General features: G+C 47.2%; 3 long non-coding RNA genes across 8 annotated transcripts in view; 1 reads left to right on the top strand and 2 right to left on the bottom strand.

Moving 5' to 3' along the window:
• Nucleotides 1–697, bottom strand: part of LOC147571933 (uncharacterized) — an 86,122-nt gene extending 85,425 nt beyond the window's left edge. Inside the window, exon 1 of the long non-coding RNA XR_015246741.1 lies at nucleotides 476–697. This is a non-coding gene — a long non-coding RNA (uncharacterized LOC147571933). The remainder of the gene's footprint in view (nucleotides 1–475) is intronic.
• LOC147571932 (uncharacterized) lies at nucleotides 15–3,884 on the top strand. The gene is made up of 2 exons (XR_015246743.1): nucleotides 15–994; nucleotides 3,277–3,884. It is a non-coding gene; the product is annotated as an uncharacterized LOC147571932 (long non-coding RNA).
• An 8,812-nt stretch (nucleotides 3,885–12,696) lies between these two features.
• LOC112859471 (uncharacterized) lies at nucleotides 12,697–25,586 on the bottom strand. 6 transcript variants are annotated; one of them, XR_015246487.1, is made up of 8 exons: nucleotides 25,239–25,586; nucleotides 24,756–24,987; nucleotides 23,575–23,709; nucleotides 21,165–21,334; nucleotides 20,150–20,272; nucleotides 13,780–13,987; nucleotides 12,947–13,064; nucleotides 12,697–12,862 (listed from the first exon to the last, which is right to left on the bottom strand). It is a non-coding gene; the product is annotated as an uncharacterized LOC112859471 (long non-coding RNA). The 6 variants fall into 6 exon arrangements; XR_015246486.1 differs by lacking the exon at nucleotides 20,150–20,272; XR_015246489.1 differs by lacking the exon at nucleotides 20,150–20,272 and having other exon boundaries at nucleotides 12,947–13,060.
• Between the last annotated feature and the right edge of the window lie 26 nt (nucleotides 25,587–25,612).

Here is a 25,612-nt window from a genome sequence, read left to right as displayed (position 1 = left end):
GTTGAAATATTTTCCTCTGATATTTTAGATGTAGCTAACACACACCTCGCTTGAAAGCAAATTGATTATAGCGGCCACTCCCGCGTGTTCACGGGAGGGGTAGGTGATGCATAAAACACATCTGTGGAGAAAAAAATATATAAAATAGCTAACATTTAACAGTATTAACTTGGTGCCAAGCATCCTGGGCACTCCTTACATATTAACTCGAGGAAACTTTTGCCTACCACCAAGTCCAAAGATATTCTTCTGCATTTAACTCATTTAATACTCAGCACCCTTTTGTTACTGTCATATTTATTTGGTAGATAGGGAAACGGAGGCACATGAAAAACCGTGCCCCAAATCACACTGCCTGTCGGTGGTGAGCGGGGATTTGCTCCAGTCTCTGCGGGAAGCAAGAACTCAGGTGCCCACCTGCGCCCACACGGCTCACTGCTTCCCTTTTAGAGACTAGCGGAGGGGAGGGACTCACGGTTCACTTTCCTCTGGTTGGTCGGTTCTGGCCCAGAGTGACCGCTGCTAGAGTCACCAAGGAGGCCTGGGCTGTAATCTTGCGGTGGAGAGCACGAGATAAACACGGGGTGGGGGAAACTGATGCGAGGCGAGCCTAGAAAGAGGGCCTGCTCGGGCCTGGCGTCCAGCCTCAGGCTGGGCCCTTCGCCACACCCACGCAGGCCGCCCACGGCCACGCCCACCACCCCGTGCAGCCAGGCCCGCGCCCACTGTGGGCAGAGCCTGAGAGGCAGGGGCACCTGAAGTGCTGCTGACATCAGGGAAGGTAGCCACCTCGTGCTCTGAACCTTCAGAAAAAGTCCACCACCCACACATTTGCCTTGTGCACGTGGTTTTGGAGAAATCCCAAATGTCTCCAATTCCAGAGAAGAGGCCGAGTCCCACGTCTGAGCTGGGGCAGTGAAAGGGGAAAAGAAACCTGAGTGGGCGGAGAGTCTGGAGAAAGTTGTGAGCCGCTGGGAATCCGGATAAATCTTGAGTAAGGACATCGTATATTGAACTTCACGTAAACGTGAACTAGAAGATACAACCTATTCTATTTCAAGCCCAAAGGACTGAAGTCCACATCTGGAAGAAATATACATTCATGCATGCATATACATATGCATGTATGGTTTCTATCATATGTATGTGTTATGTTATATATAATATACGTGACATAAAACATGTACAATTAGATATGTAGATCATTCTTTACAAAAGTGACATCATATCTAATGTAACAAATCTAAATAATATATAGTACATATTATATAAATGTGACATGATTACATTATATAACATGTTATATAACATACACACGTGACAAAATAAGCATATTTTATGTATAAGATATACAAGCACATATAGATACGTTTTTTTGTGTTTTTTTTGGTTTTTTTTTTTTTCAACGTTTATTTATTTTTGGGACAGAGAGAGACAGAGCATGAACGGGCAAGGGGCAGAGAGAGAGGGAGACACAGAATCGGAAACAGGCTCCAGGCTCCGAGCCATCAGCCCAGAGCCTGACGCGGGGCTCGAACTCACGGACCGGGAGATCGTGACCTGGCTGAAGTCGGACGCTTAACCGACTGCGCCACCCAGGCGCCCCTAGATACGTTTTTATTAAAATGTAATATGTATCATTTTAATTTTATGCCTCATTAATTTTTTTTCTTTATAGAAATGGGACATTATTATATATACAGTTTCGTGGGGTTTTTTGCTTAGGAATATACTGTGACTATTTTATCCTTTCGGTAATATTCTTTTACAATATGATTGTTAATTTATTTTTATGTTCTATGTGGAGGGACCATAATTTGCTTAACCAATCTCCTCTTTTGGTTATTTGGGCTGTTTTGAGTTTCTGTTATTATAAATAATTCTGCTAATGAACTTTCTTATAAATAGGTATTTGATCTGACACATATAGCCAGCACAAGTTAAAGCTTGACAGGAAACAGGTGGCACACTAAAACTGGGTAATTGAGGGACGTCTGATGGTACAGTGCCCAGAGATTACCCCTGGGCTTGAGGGGCAGAGAGGAAGCAGTTACCAGAAGCTAGAGAGGGTAGCTTATGGGAAGGGTCACCTGATAGGATCCTTTCAGTGCAAAGATACAGCAAATCAAGGCAGCAGAGGAAGATGCTTCCCAGGTCCTTCCCATGATTCTCATTAGCAGGGCCCAGCCAGAGGCCAGAGCCCTGGGTCACACTTGGTCAGCCCCCAGAGGCACAGAAAGATGCAGTAGGGTAGAGAGTGGACCTGGAGAGGCAAACTGAGGTTAGCGTGCTGTGAAGAAATGTGTTAATAACTTCAACTCCGACTGCAGTGTGAGAGAGCACCTATTTTTTAGAATACCCATATAATACTGGGCATTACCACTTTTAGGAAGCTGTGTAATGGTTCTCAACAATCAGGTCCAAATCCCTGGACCCTCTAAGTGTTACCATCTACTGAAGAAAGATCTTTGCCGATGTGATTAAGGATCTTGTGCTGGAGAGCTTATCCAAGTGGGCACTACATGCAATCACAAAGTATCCTTATAACAGAGAGGCAGAGGGAGATTTGACCCAGGAGAAGGCAATATGACACAGAGCAGAGAATGGAGTCCTGGGGCCACAAGCCAAGAAATGCCACCAGCTGCCAGAAAGTCTGCCTTTGAACCCAATTTCAACTCTTATAAGCTGTGTGACCTTGGACAAGTTCCTTCGCCTCTTTAAGCTTCAGTTACCCATTTGCAAGGTGACAATAATACCTCCTACCTAACAGCGTTAACAGGATTAGATGCAACAAAGTCAATGTATTCAATGCAGTACCTGGACTCCCCCTCTTCGCTGATCTAGCAGGGGTCAGCCAATTTCTCTCTAAAGGACCAAACTATAGATATTTTAGGCATTGAAGGCCACAGTGTGTGTTGCTGTTACTCAATTCAGTCCCAAAGGAGTCGTAGACAATTCATGAACGAATGGGCAAGGCTGTGCTAATAAAACTTTACCCATAAAAGCAGGCAGTGGGCAGGATTTGGCCCACAAGCTATAGTCTGTCAATCTTTTATCTAAATGAGAGAGGAGTCCATAAACTATGGCCCATGGGTCAAATCTTGACCGCTTCTTGTTTTTGTAACTTGTGAGCGAAGGATAATTTGAACGTGTTTTTAAATGGTTGGAAAACAGGAGAAGAATATCTTATGATACATGAAAATCATAGGGAATTCAAATTTCAGTGTCCATAAATTCAGTTTTATTGGAACACATTTTTTTTTGTTTATGTTTCAGCTATGGCCGCTCTCATGTTGCAAAGGCAGGGCTGAAAAGATGCAACAGAGACTGCGTGTGGCACCCTCACCGATCTGCACTGTGGCTCAGTGGCTGTTGCGTGATAGAGGTGGGCTGGCCTGTGTTCCTGGTTCCTGGAAGTTACCCTGTAAATTCTTGGAATTTCCCAAGTGATAGGAGCGTCTTTGTCATTCATGGTGTAGCCTGGTAGTTTATGCTAGAGAGGTGACACGTGGTCCTCCCTGGATAGTTTGTGCTAATGAGATGATACAGATTGGGGACAGGCCACACCATGTGATTAGAACCTTTTGAGGAACTCGATATCAGTTTGACCTCTGGAGAAGGAAGTGGGGCTGGAGCTTGAATTAATTTGCTTGGCCATTGATTCAATCGTGTCTGTGTAATGAAACGCCATTAAAAATTCTAGACACGAACCTTAGATGGGCTTCCCTGGTTGCTGAAACACATTGAAATGCTGGGAGACTGACATGTCCTAAGAAAATGGACGACTTCACGTTTGGGAATGGGAAAACTTCCCCCTGTGCGCCTTTGCATTCTGCTGGTCCTGATTTGTATCCTTTATAATAAAAGTCATCGTAAGTATAGCACTTTGCTGAGTTCTATGAGTTATTCTGGTGAATTTTTGAACCTGAGGGGATAGTGAGAGCTCCTAAATTTATAGCCGGCTGGTCAGAAGTGCGGATGACCTGGAAACCCCAGGGCTTGAGACTGGTGTTTGAAGTGAGAAGAATCTTGTGGAGAACTACGCTTTTGTGAAATGTGACACAACTCCAGGTAGTTTGACTCAGAAGTGCATGGCAATGGTGCACGACAAAATGCAGTGGCACGGTTATGACTCAACAGCATTTTCAGAGTCAATCATATCGCAGCGTGGTGGCATTAAATGTATTTTGTTATTTTATGCATATATAATACGTGCATATATGTGTATACCAGTCATGTCAAAATAAACAACAAAAAAAGGACCATCTGAGTGGCTCAGTTGGTTGAGCGTCGGACTCTGGATTTCAGCTCAGGTCATGATCTCAAGGTTTGTGAGTTCAAGCCCTTGGCACCCACCTCCGTCCCCCCACCACCACCACCCTCGCCGAGTCAGGCTTTGCTAACAGCACAGAGCCTGCTTGGGATTCTCTCTCCCATTCTCTCTACCCTCCCCTCCCCCTGCAAATAAATAAATAAAATTTTAAAAAAATTTTTTAATAAACAAAAAAAGAAAAGTAGACTTGGAACGTCACATGTTTGAAGTACGGTGGAGTGTGGGTTATTGCTGAATCTGATGGCAAAGCAGAGGATCACACCGTAGCTGTGCTAAAAGAATATAGTACATACCAGCATTGCTAGATGAAGCACGCATCACAGCGCTCTCAACTCACAGGAAAGCAACAATCAGAAAAGTCAGGAAATTTAAAATGGCATATCTCATGATAGGAAAATTTCGTCGCAGACATAAAACAAGAAAACACACCCGCAACCAAAGTGGCTCATTTTTGAGCGGCCCATTGTTAGCCAAACAAGGAAAGACAACTATCGATAATGAGTTAATTAAATAACGTTTGGTCACAACCGCTGCAGAAATATGTCCAGAGAAAAGAAATGTGTTTGTTCGATTTTCTACAACTGCTTAGAGAATTGAGGACTTTGGGGTGACATAGTCAATTAATGGGGCGCCTGGGTGGCGCAGTCGGTTAAGCGTCCGACTTCAGCCAGGTCATGATCTCGCGGTCCGTGAGTTCGAGCCCCGCATCAGGCTCTGGGCTGATGGCTCGGGGCCTGGAGCCTGTTTCCGATTCTGTGTCTCCCTCTCTCTCTGCCCCTCCCCCGTTCATGCTCTGTCTCTCTCTGTCCCAAAAATAAACGTTTAAAAAAAAAAAAAAAAAACAAAGCAAATAACGGTGAGTGGTTTTCTACGGCTCTTGATGAGTTGATGTTGCTGATACTAGTCAATTGTTTATTTGAGAAGTCAATGCCAAGTTTGAAAGGGTTGAGGAAATAGCCTCTGTGAATAGTCTGCCTGGAACACCTAGAGTGGAGAATATTTTCAAAGAAGTTAAGAAAATCAATTCAGTACAACCTGAAGTGGAATCTGCTAAGATGTGTCACAACTGAAAATAGGTATGGGGCAGAAAGAGAAAGTATTTGTTGGGAAATTTACAAAGCTTGTGGAAATGTAGGATATTTAAAAATCTGTGGTTATTCATTGTATCATTCATCAGTTGGAACTTGGCAGAAAAAAATTCAATCTATCCTGTGGGATTGAAACAGTATGTCATTTTTTGTGGACTTAATCATTGTCAGTTCTGTGGATTTTTGTCACAAATAGAAGTCAAACACCCTGACTTTCACCACTACACTGCAGTTCTGGGACTTAGCACAGTTGAAGATTTATAGCAATTTTTGAACGTTGGGCCTGAGATTCACATTTTTCTGAATGAGAAGCATTTCCCTTCAATATTTATTTGTTTGTTTATTTACTTAGCGCTCGTTATTATCGAACACCGAATGAATGGCTTTGAAAACGAACTTCTGCTGCAGGCTTGATAATGCCTCTTGAGGAACTCAATATAAAATGAAAAGAGAAAACTGTGTATGTATCAGACTTACATACTGCAGCAATGTCATTTTGGTAATACCTAATGTTGCTTGAATCACAAGTAGTACCAACCTGCTTTATATACTTTCCGTGCTTTCGAAAGCTAAAATAAAGTGGGAGATTTCCCATTGCCGCGTACGTTTTCAGGGGAAATACTTTCAGAGCTCAAACCATAGTTCTAGCAGCATTTTTTGAGCCCCCATGGAAGTATGAAGGGAATTTCAGTATTAAAATCCAATTGCCTGCAATTGAGGGGCTTCCACATAACCTTCAGTTGGAAGTGATTATCGCATTGTAATGAGTTGCAAACAGGCCAATAAGAAGAGAATGCAGAATTCTAATAATGCCTCCCAAGCAATGAAGACGCTCAGTTAAAATTATGTTCGTGGGTTGATAGTGGTACTCGACAGTGCCCAGCTGTGTGAAAAGACATCTTCAAAGATGAAATATATGTGGGGAGCCTGGGTGGCTCAGTCACTCAAGCAACCAACTTCAGCTCAGGTCATGATTTCATGGTCCGTGAGTTCGAGCCCCACATCGGGCTCTGTGCTAACAGCTCGGAGCCTGAAGCCTGCTTCGGATTCTGTGTCTCCCTCTCTCTCTCTCTGCCCCTTCCCCACTCAAGCTTTGTCTCTCTCTCTCTCTCTCTCTCAAAAATAAACATTTAAAAAAATTTTTTAAAAAGATGAAATACATTAAATTTCATTACAGATTCGTATCAACAGATGAACATTTACAATGGATTTTGACGAGTGCTCGTAGGAATACTAAGTTTGAGCCCTAATTAAGCAAAAGGTTAGTTCTGAAAAAAGAATTGCATTCTTAGGATTAGTAGACCTACATGACAGAAAATTATCTGTAATTGTTATTTGTAATTATTTGCATTGTTACTGTTGTTGTTAGATTTTGCATTTCATCAGTAAGGATTTTATGGCAAATTGTATTTTCTGTCGTTGTATAAGTACCTACATAACATCCTCAGTTTTAGCTCTCGTCCTATACAGCCTGCAATATCTCCCATCTAGTCCTTGAAGGAAGAATCTGCTGAGCTTAGATCTGGAGGATGTCTCCCAAAATGTTAAGAGTGAGTTTTCCTGAGTATTTACATTATGAATATTTTAATTTACTTTTCACCCCTGCTATCTGTATGTTCTCATTTTATTGGTAATGAACACATATTAACTATGTAACGAAGAAAATAAGCTATTTATAAAATCAGTTCTCTAAAAAGAAACTATTCCTCCAGTGATGTTGATAAGTGTACCCCTGGTGGAAGTGCTCTGTTGCATTCTTGCTTGGGAAGTAGGCTCACTCTATGGAATTCATTCTTTCTCCTTAGGAGTGGAAAACTGCACTGACGCTGAAGCCTTTCTATGAAGAGAAGCCCTTGTGTTTTGCTCAGAACCGCATCGGAGCCGAGACTTTCTAGGAGAACACTTTCATCAGCCCCAAGTTTGAATCGGATTTTCCAAAGTCCCGCTCTGCCTTGTGGGGACAGGCAGAATGGGAGGCCTCCAGAGTGACCTCCAGCCACAAAGTGTGACAGCCTGCCCCCTGAAAGTGCCCGAGAGCAGATGGCACATTTGATTGGAAGTGACTATCCCAAGACTGGGTCCATGATCACAGTTTAGAGGAGATCCAGGCAGCTGAAAAAAAGATGAAAAGTGAACTCTGTCCTCTTTGTCCAGTAATGGTCTGCACCAGTGGCGGTCTGGCAAGCCTTTTATCTGTTTTCAAAGAAACTTTACACTGAATTCCTATATATATATATATATCTCCAGTTTTAAATCTGTATTAATTTATTTCATAATTTCCAGTGGCAATAGTTACTGCTTATAGTAATCAAACAACAAGGGAAATGGGTTGTCTGGTTAAAAGTTCAAATTGAAATTAGGTTTAGATTATGTTCGGATTATGTGTCTGTCGTATGGAATCAATAAAACCCTGATTCTCACTTGTGTGTGATTGCAAAGGGTAACAGCTTCTAACCGCCTTCTCTGCAACCTCAGGGTACTCTCCAATTAAACTCTCCAAAAGCTTGAAAGAAGAGTAATAGAAACTTTTTGTCTCCAAAACTGAATCACTAGCGTTCTCTTCTAACTGCTAATCTTCCTTATCGTGGGTATATAAGGCAATCGAGTATCATCCAAAACTATGACAAACATCAAAATGATTAATACGTGTTCATTACCGGAGTATCAATTATTATACAACTCACTACGATGTTGGGTTCGGTTTGAAGGGAATAGAGATGAACAGATGTGAATATTTTTCAGAAATGAGGATAAAGCTATGATCTTCCTAATCGATACAGTTACAGGAAGGTCATAGAAGCATATCGTACATACTCAGTGAGCATGTGCTAATGGAATGAATACAGGAATGAAACTCTCTGCAGAGGGGTTAGTCTGGCGGCACAAGTTTGTGCTGTGGTAGCATCCACCATATTGCAATCGGACACGGAAAGTCAGAGTACGTGTTTGTGTTTGTTTATTAGAGCTTTTAGAGACACCATAGTGAAGAAGCTACAAAGAAAGGCTCTCGAGGCAGAGTCCCTGACTTCGAATCCCAGCTCTGTCATTTACTAGCAACGTGGCCTTGGGAAAACTACGTAGCTTCTTTGTGCCTTGGTTTTCTCATCTGTAAAATGAGTGTAATAATAGCACCCACTTCATAGGGTAGTTGTAAAGATTAAATGAATGATTCACGTAAAGAACTTGGTGGAGTTTTGCTATTTGAAGCGGATAATTAAAATATACTAAAGAAATGTACATTGAAAGCAAACGATTCTTTTAGAATTTATCTTAAGTAATCTCTACACCCAACGTGGAACTCGACCTTACAGCCCCGAGATCAAGGGTTGCATGCTCTACTGACGCGGCCAGCCAGGCACCCCAAAAGCAACTGTTTATAGAATTCTCCAAGGAGCTGTAAGACTTCAGGGAACATAGCTTGGAAAACACTGCATGTGTTTGTGCATCTCAAAGCAAAACGACCGCCTCCTCTCAGTCCAGTTGCTCAGTTTACCCCAGAGGAACCCTCTGGTGGGTTTCCACACCCCTACTTTGACCTACTTCCCAAATCTTCATTTCTATCCTGTGCATAACCAAGTTTCCTCCGTTAGAAGGGTGGTGTAATAGTTTCCTAGGGCTGCCCTAACAAATTAGCACAAAGTGGATGGCTTAAAACAACCAAAATTTATTCTTTCGCAGTTCTGGAAACTAGAAGTCTGAAATCAAGGTTTTGACAGGGCTGTGCTTCCTCTGAAAGCCGAAGGGGAATCCCTCCCTGCCTCTTCCAGTTTCTGGAGCTTTACCAGCCATACCTGTCAGTCCTTGGTTTGTAGATGCGACGCTCCAGTCTTCACATTGTCTTCCGTGTCCACATTTTCCCTTTACAAGGTCACCGGTGAGATTGGATTCTGGCCCACCCTCATGACCTCATTTTAACTTCATCACCTCTGTAAAGACCCTATCACCAATTAAGCTTAGAAGCCCCGGGGGTAGGACTTCAACATATCTTTTTTAGGGGAGACATAATTCAACCCATAACAGATGGCAGTGAAGACTGTCCAAGCTGCTAAGGTTTGAGCAACTGCTAAGCAGCCTAGGTGTCCCGGAGGGACTGAAGAGACCTCAGGGATGTGGATGCGTTAGAGTCTCTGTACCGGGTTGGAGAAGGAACCTAGCATGAGTTCAGTGCTGTTATGCGCACAGTGCCATAGAAAGCATGTTGCCAACATCACCTGTTAAATCCACACCATCCCCTTGTGATGTAGGTGTTACTGTGACCATTTTACAGATGAGAAAACTGAGGCCTGGTGAGGCCAATAGACCAGGACTTGATCAGTTTGGGATTCTAGCTGTGGTCTACCAGAGAGAGCGGGCTTTGCTGCTTGTGCTCGTGACTGCGTCATTTCCATTCCTCCTTTATTTCTGGACTGTGGGTGTGTTTAGAATCTAGTCAATGATTACAGAGACAGTGTCCTCTCTCAGTTTTAGACATGACTCATTGAGTCACATCCTTTATCTGGATTTACCCATGAGCATCATTTGAAAGAAGAAGTGAAACATCTTGCTCTTTTTCTCAAAGGTGCCGCAGCTCTGACTTTTACAACTAGGCGCTGAATCGAAACGCTGATTTTCAAGTGCCCAGCATGTGCTGAAAGACATTTTTAATGGAAGAATAACCTGAAACCTCGTGTCACTGAAACACGTTCAGAGATGGTACCAAGAATCATTACCCCCACGCCAGGCCCCAAGTCTAAACACGCATATATACTTTCTCCTTTAACCATCAGGAAATGCCCAATGACGTCGGTATTCTAGCTCCACTTCCAGATGAAAAATTGGAGGCCCACGCTCTAATTGAAACTCTTTTAAGTGGGAGAGTCAGGGTTTGTTTGGTTTGAAAACCCAGGCTCTGAATCATGACTGCCCCCCAGTTACACAACACACGGGCCTCCCCTCCCCCGCCCACCACGCACACACCCCCATCACCACCGACAGCAAATGAACCCTCAGCCGCGGTCACGTTTAGGGAGACGCAGAGATCTTCACCTTGAGAGCGTTCAAGTGTTCATGCCCTGGTCTCCAGCACCGTTGAGAGGGGGCCTTACCCCCCACCCACATCGTACTGTAAGAAAGGCTCATGCACCCAGGGGCCCTCTCTCCCTGCTGGAGCAGGTGGCTATTTCGCATTGACTGTCAAAGTACACAGACTGAGGTTCCTCTTCACGCTGCGTTTCCTTTGTCTCCCACACCCACACCCACCCTCTCACTTTGTACTTATTAACGCTGCAGGCTTACCCGGCACCTTTTATTTTTAGGATCTCAAAATGTGGAAACAAGACATTTTTATTATTTTCCTGTGCTCGTGACTAGGGAAATCAGAATCACAAAGACCGTTACGATCGTGATGACTTGGACGGTTACGCAACAAACCATACAAGATAAAAAGCATCGGAGGTGGGGGGGCCTGCCCGGCGCCAGCGGCGGGGACAGGGATCTGGCTCCGAACGGGGAGCAGAGCAGCCACACCGCTGCTGCTAAACCCGGGAGTCCGGGCTTGCCAAAGCGCGTGCAAGGGGTTTCTTCCTTCCAGGACCCTGGCCGCCGCTGCTGCAAGGGGCGTTATTGACAGGCAGGGAGGCCGACAGCCCGGCCGCCTCCAAGTGAGGCGCCCCCGCGTTAGCCATTTTACCCGTGATTTGAAATTCATTTCCAATACTAGGAATAGCAGTTTGTCACTTTCTCTGTTGTTGTTTTTTTCCACAGACATATTAATATGGATGCGGCTGGCGGGTTCCAAGCTCTGAATTGTGCTCATTAAGTCACAGCTGGCTGGGAATACGTGTCAATCTATGCCTTTATTTCTCAAGCTGGTTTCGTAATGAAATTAAAATGGACTCCTCCAGACAGCCCCTTCGCAGCAAGCAAAGCAGCCTTACCCTCTGGGGAGTGGAGACCGTGTTCCGATGATGCTCTTTCCTCGGAAGGAACGCATATATAATTTCAGTAATTAAAACATTTAATTGGATGATTACCCTCACAAAAAGGAACCACTTGAATGAACCCTGGTGGGGGACCATTGCATCCAGCTGTTACAGCCGGGGCTTTCTGGGAGGAAGAACCCACCTGCTTGGGGGTGCTCCCTCGCCACTCACCATGTACCGTTTTCTGAGTGGAAGTGTCACTGGCCAGCCGGCCCCCAACATTACTCACTTTCCTCTGCGGGAATGCGTGGTTGGGTTTCTAGAACTCGGTTTTTAGTTTTAAGAAGAGCTGTGGAAAAAGCTGATTCATTGTTTCTCCAGAGGAATTCCTTAAGGGAAGAGAATACCCTGAAGACTAGACGTTTCATGTAAAACTTTTTGCTGTAAATGAAACTAGCTAATATTAAATAAATCACCTGGTGAGCTTGTTGAACGAGGGGTTTCCCGGATCCACCCTGGACATTGTGTAACAGGAACCTGGGCAGGAGCCTGGGAATCAGGCTTTTTCACAAGCTCCTTGGGTGATTCATTTGCATCCTGAAGTTTGGGAGTCACGGGGCGGGGCGGGGGGTTGGGGGGGCACCCACTCCTCATCAGAGCAAAACTGCGGTGCAACGATGAGTCAGGGCATGATGTGCCTGACCTTCGACTGGGCACAGCCGAGCTCCCCTGGCAGCCTCTGGGCTTCATTTGGAAATGACAAATTAGAAAATGATGTGGAATTGAGCTTCTCAAGAGGCAGGTAATCAGTTCACCCCCTCTTGGACCTCCAAGCCAGCCTTTGTGTCCCTGGGTCATCAGGAAGGTCACCGAGACTCCCCATGTCTTCCGGGCTGAAGGATGACCGAGCAGAAGCCCTCAGACGTTGCCTGTCAACCAGGAAAACCCCAGCTGGCTCTGAACAAACACACAAGCTGCCTCGCAGGAGCCCCGCATATCCGCCGACACTTAATGCAGTGGTTTCCAAAAGTCTGCCCCACCCAGGTTTCTGGGCCTCGGCTGCCTCCACCAGACCCACCTGGGGAGCTTATTCAACATACAGATTCCTGGGCCCCAACCCAGAGCCACGGATAGACTGTCTTGGAGGCTGGGCCTCGAAATCCATATTCATAGCAATCCTCCCTAGGGCTCTGGAACCCCTGCGAGCAGACAGCCCTGCTTGTTGGCTCTGAGGGTTATTAGGAATAAACCCACAGAGAAGGCAACGTAATGAAAAGAACATGGCAGGGGAACTGTGATTCTGCAGTCAGTGAAGTCTACCAGAAATCCTGATAAGGGGATGGCGATCGATGAGAACTGAAAAGAAAACGGGCCCTTCCAGAGAGATTGTGTAATTCACATTTGTTTTGCGCCCACTTAGCACTGGAGCTTCCAGAGAGGTGGGGAGTGGCATGGAGAAGATTCTAATTGCACCGGCTGCTGGTTCCTCTGAGAGATTTTTTTAAAGGGGTATTTCCAGTGACGTGCTGTCAGTGGGCGCTCTGGGGGAAAAAAAAGAATTAGTCTTGATTTCTACTGTTTGTTGGTTTCCCTTGGGTAAATACTGCCCCCATGGCCGTACCAACCTCCGACACGATATCACTGAGCATGAAGGTGAGAGGAGAGGCACAGATTAGGTCTCTCCACTGGCACAAGCCTGTTTCAGCACACCTCAGCCAGTCCCCAGATTCAAAGGAGATCTTCCTGCAAAAAAAAAAAAAAAAAAAAAAAAAAGAATCCAGCAGTATCTGCAGGACCATCACCGAAATGTGCCATACTGGAACCCCCTGGGACCAGAACAGGCGGAGGGAGTAACTGGGCCCGAGGGCACACCGACCGCGCCATCGAGGGCGAGCTCTGCACCCAGCGGTGTGAACACCAGCCTGTTCCCCGCCAGGAGCTGATGCTTGATGCCCAAGCACATGCTTCCTGAACAAAAAGTCAGCAGCGTGCCTACGACGGAGCCCAGTTTCCTAGGGAAGTGGGGACATACAGAAGAAACAGGAACTAAGCATTTCAGGTCCGGGAAGTGGCTAGGGTTTTCTTTTTGACCTCGGCTAGTAATCACTCAGTAAAGACTCAGAGTTCACACTAAAGGAAATGGAGATGTTGCCTGCAGCCGTGGTATATGGATAGGGAGATTCTTCAACATTAGCTGCAGCCACAGGCAGGGGTGGGAGAGGTTGGTAGAACACATTCTGTACAACCTGAATTGAAGTGGAGTGCAAAATATCCAATTAATCATTCAGATTTGTGTCTAAGTAACCCCGATGCTCAGGTGTGAATTTGAAGTACTTTAAAGAACCGCTCTGGGGAGAGATGTGAAACCCATGATGGATATAAAATTGGCACATATTTTCCCAGGTAGGCTAACATGTGTTGGGGAAATGGAAAGAAAGCAGAGGTTTCTGGGAACTACCTCTTTTGCACGGGTGAAGAAACAAGGAAGAGACGAAAATGCAGATCTCACGTTAGATGGGAAACATCCTGGCCACTTTCGACCCTCAAGGGGAACTGGTTCCATAAGTGTGCCAACCAGATTTCGTGCAAAAGATGAGGAGTAGAGAGACAGCAGGAAACATGGATGGCTTTATTTTCAAGCTACTTCCGGTTCTGAGAATCCTAGCCTAGGGGTGGGAATAAGGCAAAGCTAGTAAAATACCATTAAAAACAAAAACAAAAACAAAAACAGAGCCTGGGTGGCTCAGTCTGTTAAGGATCAGGTCATGCCTTTGGCTCAGGTCATGATCTCACGGCTTGTGAGTTTGAGCCCCGCATCAGGCTCTGTGCTGACAGCTCGGAGCCTGCCTCAGATTCTGTGTGTCCCTCTCTCTCTCTGCCCCCCCCCCCTTTGCACACCGTCTCTCTCTCTCTCTCTCTCTCTCAAATATAAATAAACATTTAAAAAAATTAAACAAAACAAAAATAAGCAAATGAGATCCTGCTATACAATGAGCTACTATAAATATTTGCTCCTGGGATTGGCTGACAAACATTGGGCCACTAGCTGGTGGCACTGCTGGTGAAATTCAATGGCATACATCTCTTCTCGGCTTGGTAGATCATCAGCGATAGCACACCGCCACCTTAAAATGGGCCACGGTAAGGACATTTACACCACAGTGCCTGGCAAATCCTGCAAATCAGGCCAATTGTCGCTGGAGAAGCAGTCCTCACAGGTCTACAGCTGCCGGCAAGTTATCCTGTTGAGAAGTTGGATCATAACCAAGTGCGTCGGTCTGGTCGGCTGCTGTAACAAAAGATCACAGACCAGGCAGCCGAAACAACACAAATTTACTTTCTCACGGTTCTGGAAACCAGAAGGTTAAGTTCAAGGTATCTGCAGGGTTGGTTTCTTCTGAGGCCTCCCTCCCGGGATTGCAGATGGCCGCCTTGTCACTGAGACCTCACGTGGCCTTTCCCCTGTGCACCTCCCTCATGTCTTTTCCTCCCCCTTACAAGGACACCCGTCATATTGAATTAGGGCCCGTTTATACGGCCTCATTTGACCTTAATGATCTCCTTATAGGTCCCAACTTCAAATAGTCATATTGGGAGAAAGGACTTCAACATATGAATTCCAGGGGTGACAAAATTCAGCCCATTACACTGTATGACAGACACTTGGGGAGGACGCATTTTATTTTCAGGGCAGTGTAGGTACAGGGATTTCAAACCTGCTGGCATGGTTGGCCATGGGAAGGGGGTAATAATTTTGTGAATCAGAGGAACCTTCACTTTGGCTGTGGTCCTACTAGCAACGTAAGTGTCAGGAAACACTCGTCTGCTCCCCGGGAGCCCTGGGAGACCTTGGTGCCAGGTCCTGCATCATTTACAACTTGGTGAAATAGAGAAAAAAGGGCGGCAGCTATCAGCCTTGTTCTTAAAGATGGAATCCCAGAGAAGCGCAGACTCTGAAATTTCCAGACCGAGTATTTACACAGGACGTGCTGAGCACTATCATAAGAGTAAAGGCTTTTTACAGCAATAAGGACTAGGCATGTGACATCAGTTGGTGCCATCAGAACGAAGCCCGGGACTCACTGAGAGCTATAGTGCAGACACTCTTTCTCATCCAGGCGTAACTCAGGAAACGTGTATCCTTGGTTACTAATATTAGCCATCTTGTGAGCATAGGGGAAGAAGGCCTGAGCAGGAGGCCAACCCTCTGAGGAGGGCAGAGAGGGAAGAAGCCCAGAGAGGTGAAGCCTTGATCACACCATGCCTGCAGCCCTCCTGTACACACATGCAGATTATATGTGTTAATTATCTAAGTTAACAAATCCCTTTTGTTTTCTAGCCTCGTTTTCACTTTTACTGGGCTTTCTGTTACTCACAGTAAAAATAGTCTTCTCAGGGGTGATAATACAAGAGCGCTGTGTGTGGGGGAGGTGCGGGAGGTGGTTCAAGTAAGCTGTAGGTACCAGTTCAGTGTTTCAGTCACATTATCATACATCCATTCAAATCACTCACTGTCCCCATCTCGACCAACGAACGGTTCAAACGTGATTATGCACGCATATATCCCACGAGAGAGAAGAGGGGATGGTGGGAGGAGCGAGAAAGTCCTGCAGGACGGGGCTGTGGCAATAGAACTGGACGAAGTCTCCTTCAGTCGTCCCCTTGAAGGTGCCAGCGGTGTGGGAACCTTAGAACCCCCCCACAAGGATATGCCTGGGCTCAAAGTCGGGGAGGCTGGTCTCATCCTTTGGCGGTGCTGGCTATCGGCTGAGCAGTCCACAGCCAAAGGGGAGGAGACAGGTCCGGGGGGCGGGGCGGGGCGGGGTGGGGGGGGTGGGTCTAACAGACACCCCTGCCTGCCTGGCGCTTCCTCCCCGCCTCTGCTTCTCTGCCATCAGCTGCAGCCTCTTGCGTGTTCTGTCAGTCCCTTCACCCAAACGATCCTCTCTGTCGTCTGTGGTGTGACAGGCACTGTGCCGGGCGCTACGTGCACAGAGGTGCACGAGGCAGGCTTAGGCTCTGGACATGGGAGCACACTGTCACCGCTGTGATGCATGCTTGAGGCAGGACAAGACACAGGAGGAGAGAGGAGGCGGACGCCCAGGGGAAGTGGTGTTTGAACTGAGATCTGAAGCCTGAGTAGTGTTAGCTAAGCAGAGGGGCTTGAGCATGGGTGACACAGAGCAAGCCGCTTGGCCAAGGCACCGAGGAAGAAGGAGCGAGGTGCGTGTTGATGTCTGCGGTCACTGCTCCCCTTCACTTTGGGAATGTGTCCTGTCACCCCCTCACCCAGCTCAGATGAGCCCCGGAGTCCTTGTTCGGTAGGGAGGGGGCGAGAGGCGAGGAGGAACTCAGAGTCTAGAGGGAGGGGGAGCAGGGGTGGCTGGGGGGATTGTTCAGGGACTTCAGTCCCCATGAGTGTAAAAACTAAATAAATAAAACCTTCAGGAGGCACCTAGGTAGCCCAATTGGTTAAGCATCCAATTTCCTTCCACTCAGGTCATGATCTCATAGGTTCAGGTTCGTGAGTTCGAGCCCCATATCTGGCTCACTGCTGCTGTCCGTGCAGAGCCTGCGTGGGATCCTCTGTCCCCCTTACTCTCTGCCCCTCCCTTCCCTCAAAAATAAATAAACAGTAAAAAACAAAACAAAACAAAACAAAAAACCTTCAGTATATTGTTGAAAAAAAAAAACAAGAAAGTTAGAGACTGAGGGATTGAGTTGAGAAAGTGGAGTTTCCCGAATTAAGATCAGAGAGACGAGGCAACTCCAGGAGATGATAGAACCATCCCCTCACCCCCCACCCTCACCATCCCCCCACCCCCCCACCCTCACCATCCCCCCACCCCCCCAACCCGCGACCATCCCCCCACCCCCCACCTGCAACCATCCCCCACCCCCCCACCCTGACCATACCCCCATCCCCCACCCGCAATCATCCCCCCACCCCCCCACCCCGCGACCATCCCCCACCCCCACCCCCCACCTGCAACCATCCCCCACACCCCCACCCCCATTTCTCTGCTTCTGGCGTGAACTGTACTGCTGTGGGGGGGGGGGGGGGGTGTAACTAGGACCCTGTGAAAAGCTGGGGCTTGGGGACAGATCTTTGAGAAACATCAGGAAAACAACACTCCAGTTTTGTTTATGTAAGAGATAAACACTTGTTTCCAAAACTAGGAGTAAATAAAATTTAAAAAGAGAAACATAAACTCAGGCATTATTAGTATTCTGACTATACCCTGGCTCTCTGGCCACCCAGATGCACCCCTGGAGGAGCAACTTAAACAGTAACAAACCACTCTTCTTTGGGTGGCGCCCACCCATGGTTGGGCACCCCCAGCCTTCTGCTGGGCCTTTCCTAGTTATTTAGGGGAGCTCTGCACAACTGTTCCCAGAAGCTCACAATGGCCCTCTCCGCCCCACTGCGAGTCTACTGCTCCAGCTCATTCTATGGACGTTCCTGGTCCTCTAGCCTAGAAGCCACCTGCAGGTTTCTCGTCACCTTTCCCAGGGCAGTTCTGACATCCAGTTCTGACATCCTAGCTAAGGGTGCCATCTCCTGGGACTCCCAGCATGGGTGCTGCCTCTGGCAGCTTCCTGGAACCACACTGCTCTTGGATGCCTCTGTTAGCACTGATGGGACCTCCTCGAGGCCTCCTGCTCTGGGCACATCTGGGGCCATTGCTGGGGAAGGGTGGAAGGCGACGGAGCTTTGCTCTGTGTCCCGGAGCCTTTGGCGCAACAAAGCTGTCTCCTGCTTCATGTCGAAGTAAGCAGACTATTTCCCTCCTTTTCTGTGTGCGATCCAAAAGTCGGCTGAGGTCCCTCTGGCCCTGGCTACTTAGAGGCTGGGTCCTTCTGCGCATGCCCACGGTGCCCTCTAAGATCCCTATAGAGGACTGGCATTCTCATGGTCATCCCGGGGCTTGGGCTTCTGGTGTCACCCACAGCTCATGGGTCCCTCGCCAGCTCCCACGTGCTATTTTCTGTTCTACATCAACGTGGCCCTGCCACGAACCTCAGCTTATTCTTTGATTTTTGTCAAAAAAAAAACCCCTCCATTCACATAAGTGATCTGTGAGATGTTCTTGACATTACTGAACATTGAGGAGGGGGTGGAAGTTTCTATCCCACTAGCACAAATGCGTCCAGAGACTGGACATTCTCTAGTCCTAAAAATAACCCACTCCCGGGGTGCCCGACTCAGTCGGTTAAGCATCCACCTCTTGATTTCAGCTCAGGCCATGATCTCACAGTTTGGGGGCTCAAGCCCCGCACCGGGCTCTGTGCTGACAGTGCAGGGCCTGTTTGGGATTCTCTCTTCCCCTCTCTCCGCCCCTCTCCTGCCCTCTCTCTCTCTCAAAGATACATAAACATTTAAAAAAAAAAAAAAAGCCCGCTACTGATTGCATACGGGTACACACACTTGGCAAAACCGTTCAGCAGCGTCTGGTCGAGTTGAACACGTGCATACCTTATACCCTGAGCCAGCGATTCCATCCCACAAAAACGCTATAAGTGTTCGCCCAGGTGTGTATGAGAAAGACCACATATGGCCTTAGTCCCAACAACAGCCCCAGATGGAGAACGCCTACATGTCCACCTACACGTGCCCATCCACAGAGGAAGCACGCGTTTGCGCGACGCATTTAGGTCCCAGGTTACCACACGGCGATGAAAAGGAACAAAACACAACTGCAGGTCCCAACGGAGATGAGACCACTGGAACGTTGACTCAGAGAAGTGAGATGTGAGAGGCAGATTTTTGTATATTTCCATTCACCTGAAGTTCAAAAGCAGGCAAAACGAGTGTTTGGCAAAACCAGAGAGCAGGCGGGGAGGCTAACGCTAAGAAAGAGGCAGGACAGGGACTTCTGGCATGCTCAGAACGCCCTTTTTCTTGATGTAAGTATGCGTTCTGTGGGTACGTTTACTTGTGAAATTCACCCGGCCGGATGCTCCTGATTTGTCACTTTTCAGTATGGATGTTATTCTTCAATAAAGAGTATGTTAAATAAAAGACCCTCCTGCCCGAGGAATTTTCTATTGGCCATGTTGGCCTGCACCTCACCTTCCTCCCTCTCCTCCCCCTTCCCGCTCATGTCTTGGACCCTGCAGGTCCTGTTTGTTGGTTTCTAAGGCACAAGGAGTGAACGGTCTCTCTGCCCTGGCTCCCGATCCCTCAGGGTTCACTCCTCTGACCCCTCTCCCCCTCCCCTTCTTGAACAGAGAGAGTTTCTTCCCTAAGGGAGATCCTTGTGCCCGCTTCCAAGAACGCCATGTCCCACTGGAAGTGTTAGGGAGGGCTGGTGGAGGGGCAGGCAGCCCTGAAGGCCTGTGGTGGTCATGCCTGGGGCCGCAGGGATGGCCCCAGGCACACCCTTCTCCTCTGGGACTTGCCAGCTGGGCAGTCATGGAAAGTGCCATCACTTTTTGGGTGCTGCAGATCCCTCATCTGTGAAACAGTGACAACAGCCACCCCAAGCGGTTGACAGTGGGGACAGAATGCAGAAACACGTGACCAACACCTCGAATATTGCCCAGGATGCGTAGTTATCATTGCTGCTTAGAACCCTATCTTACAGAACAGCTAACGGAGAGAGCTGCTTTTTCCTTTTTTTGGGAGAGAGAGAGAGAGAGCTCAAATGAGCAAGGGGCAGAGAGAGAGAGGGAGAGAGAGAGAATCCCATGAGGGACTGAGAGAGAGAGAGGGAGAGAGAAGTGGGGCTCACCCGAAGCAGGGTTGCCATTGACCTTTGGAAGTTTGCTAGAAGAACAAATAAATGGGATAATAAGTTAGCAATGCATTAAAACAGGAGTCTCACCATTGGAAATTTGAAGGAGGACCTAGAAGTCATGGACTCCACAGCTAAGGAGGTTGACCCACACTGTCAGCCTCGATTTCTTAGTTCAAATTCCCTTAGTCCGTGTCCCCAGATGCTCAAGTCCTGGAAGAAAGAACCCGGCTGAGTAGCTATGGTTGGGGACCTCACTTGGTGCAGAAATTTAGACCTAGGATGGGAAGCAGGTCGCGTCTTAGAAGGACTCTTACCAGGGTCTCCCCAGATGTTCCCCCTGATGGGTGGGAGTGGGCTTTAGTTCTTTTATTTTGAGAGACAGAGAGCAAGCACAAGCAGGGGGCTAGGGGGGCAGAGAAAGAGAGGGAGCGAGAGAGAATCCCAAGCAGGCTCCGTGCTGTCAGCACAGAGCCGAATGCTGGGACTGAACCCACCAACCACGAGATCATGGCCTGAGCCGAAACCCAGAGTCGGACGCTTAACCAACTGAGCCACCCAGGCGCCCTGGGGTTCAGTTCTTTGAGAAGGGGACCAACAGGTAGGCAGAGGCCTCAAAAGCTCTATAATAAAGTTCCACAATGTGAGGCTGACTTAAATGTTTTAGGGAAAGTGTAGTTATTGTGACTTTGAAGCGCCAAGGTACTGAATAACTTCCAGAACTATAAGTAAAGCAGCGATTCTCAACATGTGATCCTAAGACCCTTTTGGGGGTGTGAAGTGTTCTTCCTTTTTCAACTACACATTTGTGCAAAGCAAGATTCTCTTTTCTACTTAACGCAAACGTACGGTGACAAAAGAGGACATATCACAACAGGCTGAAAGGCAGCAGGAGATATTTTAGCCATCCTGTATAAAGCCGAACATTGGAAAGATTTGTAAAAATGCAAAATATTGCCACCATTTTCATTTTTTTGTTGTTATGGAAAACAGAGCTCCCATAAAAACGCATTACTTGTATTAACATGTAATGGGTTTGCTATTACTATTTTTAAGTGATTACATAGTCTGTAATAATATGTACATATGGATGAATAAGACCCACCTAACCTCCTCCTTGGGCTTCCTGTCCCTCAGCTCAGAGGGACCCTGGGTCTTGGCGTCTCTCCAGCTCTGGCATCGAGGGTCGTACCTTGTCCTGTCTTTGCTGGGTTTCTGCAGGGCGTTGAGAAAGAGTCAGGAATCTGAATATATTTCAGCTCCCAGGAGCTTTCCCTGCAAAGCCAAGTCAGACGAACATTAGGTCAAAAGAGGGATTTCCTTTTCATGTTCTTTGGTTAAAAGCAACCCCAGCTAGAGGCAGAAAAGCCACTGCCTTGTGGAGAACCATGGCGGAAACAGGTGGCATCTCCTTTGTGGGAATTATTTGTTCTGCATGCATCTTCCTTGGCATGAGTTGACAGAGAAAGTTCTTGCTTCTTTACAAAGTAAGCCCCCCATGCTGCGTGAGGGAAGGAATTCTTGGTAAGAGGTGTTCTTTTGGGAGAGAGGGGAAACTTGTTTCCTGAGGAAACAAGTCCTCCTGAGGACTGCATCCGCGTCCCTGAGGAGGCACTCAGGAAGCCGTCACACCCATGGCAGAGTGACTGTCGGTGGGACCCAGGGCGAAGCAGTTTAGCAAAGCACATTACTCCGTTTGAAGGACAAAATGTGCAGCAATCAAGCTACAGGCGTATGGCTAATGACAGAAGCAGGAAACCCCCAAATCCTAATGTTCAAATGGAATTTCTCTTTCATCTTTAAGGCGAAGAGAGAAGAGAAATTGTCTTAAGGGTCACTGGCCTTTGAAGACACAGAGACTGGAAGCCGGCCGCCTGGGTGGAACCCTAGCTTTGCCACTTGGGGGTGAACTCTGTGCCTCAGTCTCATCTGTAAAATGGGGATAGTCTCTACTTCATAGCGTTATCGTGAGGATTAGCCTGACACAGACAGGCTCACGTACTCATTAAATGTAAACTATCATTACTGTTCAAGTAAGCATCGGTTAGGAGTTAGGCACTTACGTGGTGGTAGATGGAGAATAAACATTCTCGACCCCCTCAAACTAATCAGGACACTGTCTGCGGTAGAAGCAAGCCCTTCTGTGTCTAGCAGGCGTCCAGGGAAATGGCCTCTTACGTGTGAATGATTCCAGCGTGAAGTTCAAGGAAATGTTTTGGTCTCTGTCGTCATCAAGAACAATCCAGATTGGAGCTAACCATTTGTCTTGCAGAGTTCAAGGGGAGGGGGAGGAGAAGGGAGCTGTGGGTACATGAGAGGGTGGGGGACGGAGGAGTCAGAGCCTACCGCTGTCACAGACAACTCAGCGCTCAGGATGAGGCTCCTTAGTAGCCTTTAAAGCAGAAACACAGGACTGCATCTTGCTGAGGCCAGCCCCGCCATTTAAACTGGGCGTACTGTGGATAGACCACCACAGGCACTTTGTATTCCCACCTTCTTCTCCAGCCTGCATCCCCTGGCCCAGTTTTGACATTAAAGGCCCACATCCAGGAAATTATTCAGTCCCAGGCAAAGCAGGATGGTGATCACGAATACCATATCCACTCCTCAAATCTTAACGAGGAAGTTTACTCATGTATATACGCAGCCTATAAAAGTCCCATGATCCAGGTTCTATCTGGACATGAGCCAGGGTAAGATGGGAGCCTCCACAGACATACTGCTATGTGGGAAAGGGCCCCCACCTCCATGTTAGAGCCCATGGAAGCTCCTTGTGTTTATGCTTCAGGAGACTGACTGTAGATCACTTCTGTGGGTTTCTGTAGAATCTGGTGAGTTTCTTCTCCTTCTGACCTGAATAGACCCCGTTTCCATCTGATCTTTAAAGGAGCCGTTAACCTTTGCTAAGTCACTTGAAATGATGTCAAAAATATGCTTTATGATGAAGAGTAAAATCACTGGCAGAATAGGATCACAGGAGAACCCTAGCTAAAATAAAGCTGTAACCAGCTTCATAATGTGCCATGTATATTCAGGTGTGTGTACTTAAATTCCTGAACCTGTGTATTTAAGAATCGAAAACCAAAAGCTTGCTTGTTTTAACCTTTGCTGACATTTGCTAAGGGATAGAATTCATCATGATATAAGAGTTCAGAAGTCTATCACTTGGAGCTAGAGAAATCTCTATAATTCCTGCAGTGAGCCCTCAGGAAAAAAGTGGGCCATATTCCTATTAACAGAGTTCACTCTTCGGAATTGGGTGGAATCACTCTTGAAAGACTTTAGCATTTGTCTATAGAGGAGGATGATTCATTTTTGCTTTGACATATCCCATGTGAGTCAGGGGCCAGCCTCCCATTCTAATACCTCCAGGGAAACTTATTTTCTTTACTAAGACATCTCATCTGCACAGAGAGGGGCCCCCTGGTTCATAGCTGGAGAACACTGGGGAATACTGGGGAATACTAGGCTTGGTCTAGTCATACACAAGGGACTTCAGTGTAGGAGGCTCTCACCTCTCTCTGAGTCATCATGAACTCCATCACTTCCTCCATTTCTTGTTATTGTTCCTTGAGTGATTCTACCTGAGCCCTCTTCTTTTCTCAATCTACTTCTTCTGCTGAATGATCTTGGCCACTCCAGGATTCCAGCTGTGTATGGAATTGTGACTCCTGAATTTCTATCTCTGGCCAAGCTTTCTTTGGAGTTTCAGACCCACTTATCTGCAGGCTATTCCACATTGCCACCTTAAAGTTGTCAGTACCTCGTATTCGGCATATCCCCCCAACTTACTTTTCTTCCTCAGTCAATGGCAACGATCCTGCCAAGCTAGAAACCTAGGAATCATTACGGATTCCTCCCTCACTCCGTCCTCATTCTGTGCACGAAGTTCTGTTTAATTCACTCATTTGTTCACTTAGTGAGTCAGTCTTGAGCCCTAGGCATTGCATTAGGTATCTAATGGTGAGCAAAAGTAGACGAGGTCCCTGCCTTCATAGAGCTCACAGTCTAGTCAGGGAAACAGAGAAATGATGTTATGAAAGGAGCATGCAGAGTTATAAGTGCTTAGTTGGGGGACCAGGAGGGCTTCTCTGAGGAAGGGACCTTTAAGAAGAGATTTAAAGAATGCCTCAGGAGTTAACTAGATCAAGGGCATGGGGTGGGGAGTTTAATTTCTAAGCAGAGAGAATAGTGTATGCACAAGTCCTGAATGAGGTGGGAAAGGCCATTGTGGCCAAAGCATAATGAATTACAGGAATAAAGATGGGGGTGGAGATGGGGAGGTAGGCAAAGGCCCTATTATTCGGCATCTTATAAGGATTTTGGCCCTTGCTCTAGGAGGACAGGAAAGGGTGGGTGGGATTGGGGCGGATGACAGACTTACACATGAAAATCACTCTGGCTGCCATGAGGAGAGTATATTGGATGCGCCTGAGTGGATGGGAGGGGAAGGTGACCCCACTGGGTTCCTTCTTGCCATCCTACAGCCATGATCCTCAGTCCAGACTTCGGCAGTCTTTGCTTTCCATCAGGAGTCACCTCTGCTGTTGTCCCCTTACAATGCTGGGGACTCTATGCAGCTATCAGACTTTCCTTTGAATTTCTCTCAACAGAAAAGAAAATTAGTCATTCTTCATTGTGCTCAGTGTTCAAACTCCTTAGCCGGCCCACAAGTCCCTTCAAACCTGGCTCTTACCTCCTTCTCTGGTTGCCACATCCAACTGCTTGTCCTCAAGTACCCTACGTCTTAAAAGGGGGATTTAAGAGCTGGAGAGCAGGTTGAGGGGAATGGCCCAGAGGAGTAAAAGTACCTGAACCAAGGCTGAGGCTGAGCCCAAGGTCCAGCATATTGATCCAGCTGAGAGCACAGGAAACTGGCCCAAATGAGGGTTTCAGGCAGTTGACTTCAAGCAACTTCAGGCAGTTGGCTACAAGAGTATCAAGGGTCAACACTTGGGAATCCCTTGGGGACAAGGCATCTAGACGCTTGGACACAGACCGAGGTGAAGTTGCTGGGAGGTGGTGACGGACAGGAGCCTGAGCACTAGGGGATGGGAGCTTAAGAGCAGGACCCCAGGCGCTGGAGAACTGAGGTTCTGAGACAGCAAGGATACCAGATAGCAAAGAATGGGCAGGACTCAGAGACTTGGGGCTAAGAAGGTCAAGGACAAAGGCTGACCTGAGATGACTTGGTAAGAAGAACCGCAGGAAAGCTCTGTGAAGAAAGCAAGCTTTTTACATGTAGAAATGTAGGGGTCAGAACAAATCCTAGAGTATAAGGGGCAAGGCTAGATGTCAAGTCAAGGCTGGAGCTGGAAGGGCATAGAGAAAGGAGCCAGGCAGCTCCTTCCATCACCCACACCAAGACCTTTGCAGCCGTAGCCAGGCCTAAGGACAGACACAAGCCAAGGACATTGACGGTTACCCCCATGAACCCCAAAGGGCCATGAGTGCTTGAGGGGACCCATCCACCTTCAAGGTAAATGAAATCTCAACATTAGGATGGTTCTGCGAGTAGCTGTGTAACTCTAAGGAGGGCCTCTGGAGACCGTG

The sequence above is a fragment of the Puma concolor genome, chromosome F2 (genome assembly GCF_028749965.1).
Source record: "Puma concolor isolate L17-30 chromosome F2, mPumCon1.1.hap2, whole genome shotgun sequence".
NCBI classification, from domain to species: Eukaryota; Metazoa; Chordata; class Mammalia; order Carnivora; family Felidae; genus Puma; species Puma concolor.
The sequence above is the reverse complement of the archived record's forward strand: the minus strand, read 5'-3'. Positions and strand labels throughout refer to the sequence as shown.